Genomic DNA, 7914 nt, shown 5'->3' on the forward strand with positions numbered 1-7914 from the left:
CAAAAATTTTGCCTATCCAGTGGTAGAAAGTTATATCATTGCTGTTTTAATTTGCATTTCCTTGATTGGAAGAATACTTTTTCATGTGTTTATTGAAAAAAAGGCATATCTTTCCCCTAATAAAAGTTTTGTTCGTATGCCTATTTTAGTAATTATCTTTTTCTCATGGAAGGTCTTTCTCGTTTCTGAATATTTGTTGTTGTTCAGTTGCTGAGTCATATCCGACTCTTTGCGACCTCATGGACTGCAGCATGCCAGGCTTCCCTGTTCTTCACTATCTCCCGGAGCTTGCTCCAACTCATGTCCATTGAGTTGGTGATGCAGTCCAGCCATCTCATCCTCTGTCACCCCCTTCTCCTCTTGCCCTCAATCTTTCCCAGCATCAGGGTCTTTTCCAGTGAGTCGACTCTGAATATTTAGCTTTTTGAAAAATCATTTATTTATGGTTGTGCTGGGTCTTCATTGCTGCGCACGGGCTTTCTCTAGTTTAGATGAGCAGGGACTGCTCTTTGCTGTGGTGCATGGGCTTCTCTTGCAATGGTTTCCCCTGGTGAAGAGCACAGGCTCTAGGCACATGGGCTGCAGTAGCTGTGGTGCTCAGGCATACTTGCTCTGGGGCATATGGAATCTTCCCAAACCAGGGATTGAACCTGTGTCTCCTGCTTGGGCAGGCAGATTCTTATCCTCTGTACCACCAGGAAAGTCCTGAATATTAAGTTTTTGTCAATTACTTTACAAATATTTTCCCCAGTTGTTGCCACTTATCTTTTAGAAATATGTAGAATAGAAGGGTAATCCTCTGGTAAAGACTTCAAAAATTATTATTGAATGAAGTCAGTCAGTCTTTATTTTCTTTAAGAATTTTGGCACTTGCTTAACTTGGCCTATTCCACCTCCAGATTATAAAGCTGTATTCACATATTTAATATTTTGATAAATTTGTTTTTTATGTATAACTGTAATCCATTTGAAATTTGTTTACGTGTAGTGTGAGGTCAACCTCTAACACTATTTACTGTAGAGTCCATCCTTTTCCTGCTGATTTGAATGTCCACATTTATAATAACAAAATTCCAATATATTTGTGGGTAGATTTTTTTGAAATCTCTGTTATTTCCCACTAATCTCTCTGTCCCTGGGCTAATGCTATACTGTTTCAACCAGCTTTATGTTATGTTTTGTTAAATGGTAGCAAAAGCTCTCTTCTTGAAAAAAAAAAACAGCTTAATCTACAAAGTTTGCCTTTCTTATAAACTTTATAATCTGTCAGTTTTCATTAAAATTTTTTCTTTAATATTTTTCGTTAAAAATATTATTGGTATTTGAATTAAAATTAAATACACAGACTAACTTGAGGAAGATTGTCATTTTTACGGTATTGAGTTCCTAACCAGAAATATAATATACGTCTCCATTCATTCAGCTCTTCATGGATGTCTGGAAAAATACTGAGTTTATTTCTGAGTAGTTTACAAGTTTTAAATATGTTTTTTTTTAGGAATGGTATCTTTTCCACTACATTTATAAAACTCCATGTATTAGGTATTTTAAAGCTGTTGATGGATTAAAAGCATAATGATCTTGATTTCTGGTCATCTTGCAAAACTGTGTATTTAATTCAGTGGTTTTTCAGTGATTCTCTTGACTTATTTTGGGGTAATCAAATTACCTAAAATAGTCACAGCTACCTCTTGTCCGTTTTGAAATTGACACCATTTATTTCTTTTGCTATCTCATTGCTGGAGACTCTAGCACAGTATGAATTAGTAGCAATAATGGTGGGAGTATATGTGCTGAATTCTTCTTTTATTCATTTCATAGATACTTATTGGGACTTTCCTCTGTGTGAGGCACTGTTTTGGGCCCTGGTGACACAGTTGTGAGCTATTAAGATATTATTTTTATTAAATTTGTGCACATAATGAAATACGTTACTAGATTTCCACTAGATTGCTTAGGTAAATTTATAATATTCTTTGGATTCATTTTTCTACCATTTTGTTTAGAATTTTTGTTCCAGTGTTTGACTGGCCTACAGTTTTCTTTTTTTGTTCCACTCTTGGTATCATTACTATACTGGCCTCTTAAACATGTTGAGGAGCTTTCTAGTATTTTCCTGTGCCCTACAGCAGTTTGTAAAACACCAGCATTATCTGTTCCTTACATTTGATAGATAGTAAACATAAAATTCACTGGGCCTGATGCCTTTTCTATGGGGTAGATCTTTGACTCTAAAAAAAACTTTCATAGTTATTGGCTTAGTTGGATTTCCTACCTCTTTTTGTATTAATGTTAGTAAAAAAGAAAGCAATTTAGCGTAGATTTTAATATTTCAAATTGATAAGAAAATTTGGACCTATGGCTCCTTTCCTATTTTCAGTTGTTACTTACATGTGTACTCTGTCAATTTTCTTAATTATTAAAGATTAGATTTACCAAAGTTTTGTCTATTTCATAGGTATTTTGAAAAAACCCCCACAAAACCTGATGTAGTATTACTGGTTAGCTTTATGGTAGCCATCCTTCCTTCATGTTACTGCAGATCCAGACAGCAGCTCACACTCACTGCCATGTTGCTCATCATGTTCAGGGAGAGGCTGTCACACTCCCAGCTCCAAAGCTGGGTGGCTCATTGGCTTGATCTAATTAGCATAGCCAGCGCTCAGCCACCTGATCCCAAGTGGGTTATCCCAGTCAGCATAAGGTATGGTCCCATTACTTCATGGCAAATAGATGGGGAAGCAGTGGAAATAGTGTCAGACTTTATTTTTTTTGACTCCAAAATCACTGCAGGTGATGACTGCAGTCATGAAATTAAAAGATGCTTGCTCCTTAGAAGAAAAGTTATGACCAACCTAGATAGCATATTAAAAAGCAGAGACATTACTTTGCCAACAAAGGTCCGTCTAGTCAAAGCTATGGTTTTTCCAGTAGTCATGTATGGATATGAGAGTTGGACTATAAAGAAAGCTGAGTGCCGAAGAATTGATGCTTTTGAACTGTGGTGTTGGAGAAGACTCTTGAGAGTCCCTTGGACTGAAGGGACATCCAACCAGTCCATCCTAAAGGAAATCAGTCCTGAATATTCATTGGAAGGACTGATGCTGAAGCTGAAACTCCAATACTTTGGCCACCTGATGTGAAGAACTGACTCATTTGAAAAGACCGTGATACTGTGAAAGATTGAAGGCATGGGAGAAGGGGATGACAGAGGATGAGATGGTTGGATGGCATCACTGACTCAATGGACATGAGTTTGAGTAAACTCCAGGAGTTGGTGATGGACAAGGAGGGCTCACATCCTGCAGTCCATGGGGTCGCAAAGACACACGACTGAAAGACTGAACTGAGACCTGAGAGGAGAGAAATACATCCTCTCTCTCTTAATGTGGATGATGAAGCAGAAAGATACTGGCCACCATTTTGCAATAAGGGGACTGACTCACAATGAAGTTGCCGTCACTGAAGTGAGGAGGCAGAAATTTCAAGCCTGTTTAAGTGAACGTTTTACTTGGGAACTCCTAAATGGTACAAACTGCCTTTTGATTTCAGTGATCAAATACCCTTCCTTTTGTTTATGTCATTAAAATTCTTTTAGTAGTCCAGTGTTCCCCTCTGGGGGGCTTTATTTTATTGTTCTTTTTCTGACTTCTTGAGTAGCATGCTTAATTCATTCATTATTTTTGGTTTCTGATATTTTCAGTTAATTCCATAAAATTTCCTGTGAGTCTCACTTTGGCCTCATTAGATATTTGACCTCATTGTCATTCATTTCTATATTACTTTTTAATTTCACGCTGTATTTCTTACTTAACCCAAGAGTTCTATCTGTGTGTTGTTTAATCTCCTGACAGATAGTTTGGGAAAGGGATAGGAGAATTTATTGAGGTTTTCTTTGTGCCTAGTATTTGGTAATTTTTATTGAATATTTCGTATGTGTGTGAAATAAAATTATGTGTTTTGAAACAGAGTTCTAGCTATAACTGATTGCATCAGGTTTGTTGATTGTGTTATTCAAATCCTCTCAACACTTCAGATAGTTTATATCTATAAATCTGTTGATTTCTGAGAAGTTTATCATGAGAATTAAGACTATTTCTTTTTTGGAAGGTAAAGAACATTTATTATTTTTAAAAAATCAATGGGAGTATTGGTAGATAATGATACTAAAAAATTCTACAACTTAGGGGAAACTTAGAGATTGTTTTATTATTCTTTCATATTATGCATTTTAAAAGTTTTACCTGATAAAGAATTTATATGTGAAAAAGATGACATCTATAAAAACATATATATAGACAGGTACACCCACATTTGGGAACAAAGACTATCTATTTCCTTCTGCAATTCTAGCTTTATTTTTTAAAGTTGTATTGTTAGGAGTATAAGATTCATGCCTACTATACCATCTTGGTGGAATATATATTATCAGTGTAAAATATACCTGTTATTGCATTTAATATTTGTTTTTTACAGAAATCCAGATCATAGAGTTCAGTCCTAACTCTGCTGTAATAATTGATTAGAATATAATTTTATATTTTGTATGTGTTTCTTATAAATTTTCCGGGGGGTTATTTTGTACATTCTACAATTTCTTGCTTCAAATATTTAATTCATTTATTTTCATTCTTTGTTCAGTCACTCAATCATGTCCAACTCTTTGCGACCCCATGGACTGCAGCACACTAGCCTTCCTTGTCCATCAGGAACTCCTGGAGTTTACTCAAACTCATGTCCATTGAGTCAGTGATGCCATCCAACCATTTTATCCTCTGTCATCCCCTTCTCCCGTGACTTCAGTCTTTCCCAGCATCAGGGTCTTTTCAAATGAGTCAGCTCTTTGCATCAGGTGGCCAAAGTATTGGAGTTTCAGCTTCAGCATCAGTCCTTCCAGTGAATATTCAGGACTGATTTCCTTTAGGATGGACTGGTTGGATCTCCTTGCAGTCCAAGGGACCCTCAAGAGTATTCTCCAACACCACAGTTCAAAAGCATCAATTCTTCAGCACTCAACTTTCTTTATAGTCCAACTCTCACATCCATACACGACTACTGGAAAAACCATAGCTTTGACTAGACAGACCTTTGTTGACAAACTGATGTCTCTGCTTTTTAATATGCTATCTAGGTTGGTCATAACTTTTCTTCCCAGGAGCTAGCGTCTTTTAATTTCATGGCTGCAGTCACCATCTCCAGTGATTCTGGACCCCAAGAAAATAAAGTCTGTCACTGTTTCTACTGTTTCCCCGTATATTTCCCATGAAGTGATGGGACCAGATGCCATGATCTTAGTTTTCTGAATGTTGAGTTTGAAGCCAACTTTTTCACTCTCCTCTTTCACTTTCATCAAGAGGCTCTTTAGTTCTTCTTCACTTTCTGCCATAAGGGTGGTGTCATCTGTACATCTGAGGTTATTGATATTTCTTCTGGCAATCTTGATTCCAGCCTGTGCTTGTTCCAGCCCAGCATTTCTCATGATGTATTCCACATATAAGTTAGATATATATACAGCCTTGATGTACTCCTTTTCCTATTGGGAACCAGTCTGTTGTTCCATGTCCAGTTCTCACTGTTGTTTCCTGACCTGCATACAGGTTTCTCAAGAGGCAGGTCAGGTGGTCTGGTATTCCCATCTCTTCCAGAATTTTCCACAGTTTATTGTGATCCACACAGTCAAAGGCTTTGGCATAGTCAATCAAGCAGAAATAGATGTTTTTCTGGAACTCTCTTGCTTTTTCCATGATCCAGCAGATGTTGGCAATTTGATCTCTGGTTCCTCTGCCCTTTCGAAAACCAGCTTGAACATCTGGAAGTTCACAGTTCACGTATTGCTGAAGCCTGGCTTGGAGAATTTTAAGCATTACTTTACTAGCGTGTGAGATGAGTGCAATTGTGTGGTAGTTTGAGCATTCTTTGGCATTGCCTTTCATTGGGATTGGAATGAAAACTGACATTTTCCAGTCCTGTGGTCACAGCTGAGTTTTCCAAATTTGCTGGCATATAGAGTGTAGCACTTTCACAGCATCATCTTTCAGGATTTGAAATAGCTCAACTGGAATTCTATCACCTCCACTAGCTTTGGTCGTAGTGATGATTCCTAAGGCCCACTTGACTTCACATTCCAGGATGTCTGGCTCTAGGTGAGTGATCACACCATCATGATTATCTGGGTCATGAAGATCTTTTTTGTACAGTTCTTCTGTGTATTCTTGCCACCTCTTAATATCATCTGCTTCTCTTAGGTCCATACCATTTCTGTCCTTTATTGAGCCCATCTTTGCATGAAATGTTCCCTTGGTATCTCTAATTTTCTTGAAGAGATCTCTGGTTTTTCCATTCTGTTGTTTTCCTCTATTTCTTTGCATTGATTGCTGAGGAAGGCTTTCTTATCTCTCCTTGGCTCTTCTTTGGAACTCTGCATTCAGATGCTTATATCTTTCCTTTTCTCCTTTGCTTTTTGCTTCCTTCTTTTCACAGCTATTTGTAAGGCCTCCTCAGACAGCTGTTTTGCTTTTTTGCATTTCTTTTTCTTGGGGATGGTCTTGATTCCTATCTCCTGTACAATGTCACGTACCTCCATCCATAGTTCATCAGGCACTCTGTCTATCAGATCTAGGCCCTTAAAGCTATTTCTCACTTCCACTGTATAGTCATAAGGGATTTGATTTAGGTCATACCTGAATGGTCTAGTGGTTTTCTCCACTTTCTTCATTGTTTGTTACTCAATAGTAAATACATTTAAAGTTATGGATTTGCCTTGAACATACCCAGTAAGTTTTTTCAATGCATTGCTCCAATTACTAGTATGTTCTAAATAGTTGATAGAATGTTTTTATTTCCTTGAAATAAGTTAACTAACCTTATTTTTAAGATTTTTAAATCATTTGTTTAATCTCACTTAATTGTTATTAAATCCTTGTTCATTGCATTATGGTTAAAGATGTGGCCCAGAATAGTTCTGCTTTTAGGGAAGTTAACTGTGGTTTTCTTAGTAGTCTAGTATGTGGTTGACTTTTATAGATGTTCCATCCCTCAAAGATAGGCAGAGTTGGAGAAGACTCTCCCACTGCAAGTGAGGTTTTTCCATTTCTTGTGTATCATTACGTTTGATGTCATGATATTACGTGGTGATGGTGGCAGTTTAGTTGCTAAGTCGTGTCTGACTCCTAAGCAGCCCCATGGACTGTAGCCTCCCAGGCTCCTCTGTCTGTGGAATTATCTTAGCAGGAATACTGGAGTGAGTTGCCATTTCCTTCTCCAGGGGATCTTTCTGACCCAAGGACCAAACTCGTGTCTCCTGCATTGCAGATGAATTCTTTTCTACTGAGCCGCTAGGGAATCCCTTGATATCAAGGGATTAGATGTTATAATTTTTATCTTTTTTCACAGTAAAATAACTTTATTTTTTCTGTTTAAAGCTTTTATCCTGGATTACATCTTTAGAAATTAATCTTGTCATTTCTATTTTTGCTTACATATATTTGATGCATTTCAGCCCATCTTTTACTTTCAACTGCTTCATATTACTTTGTTTTAGGTGAGTCTCAAGTAGCACATGAGTGGATTTTTTTTCTACCCAGTATAAGAATTTCTGACTTGTTGTATAAGAATAGGTTTTTCTTTGTATTCACATTGGTGGTCATGAATATGCTTGGTCTTTATTCAGTTATCTTTTATTATTAGTTGATTATTCCCCACAGAGCATTACTTTCCACAGAGCCAGAAGAGTGGAGATGGTTTTGCTTCTCTGGTTTTCTTTCTTCTCTCTTTTCCTTACTCTTTTTCTCAGAGGCAATCTAATTATTGGACTAATCATTCTCTTCTTCTCTAGGGCTTCCCTCCTAGCTCAGTCGGTAAAGAATCTGCCCGCAATGCAGGAGTCATGGGTTCAATCCCTGGATCGGGAAGATC

This window comes from Ovis canadensis, chromosome 19 (assembly GCF_042477335.2).
Source record: "Ovis canadensis isolate MfBH-ARS-UI-01 breed Bighorn chromosome 19, ARS-UI_OviCan_v2, whole genome shotgun sequence".
In the NCBI taxonomy this organism is placed as follows: domain Eukaryota; kingdom Metazoa; phylum Chordata; class Mammalia; order Artiodactyla; family Bovidae; genus Ovis; species Ovis canadensis.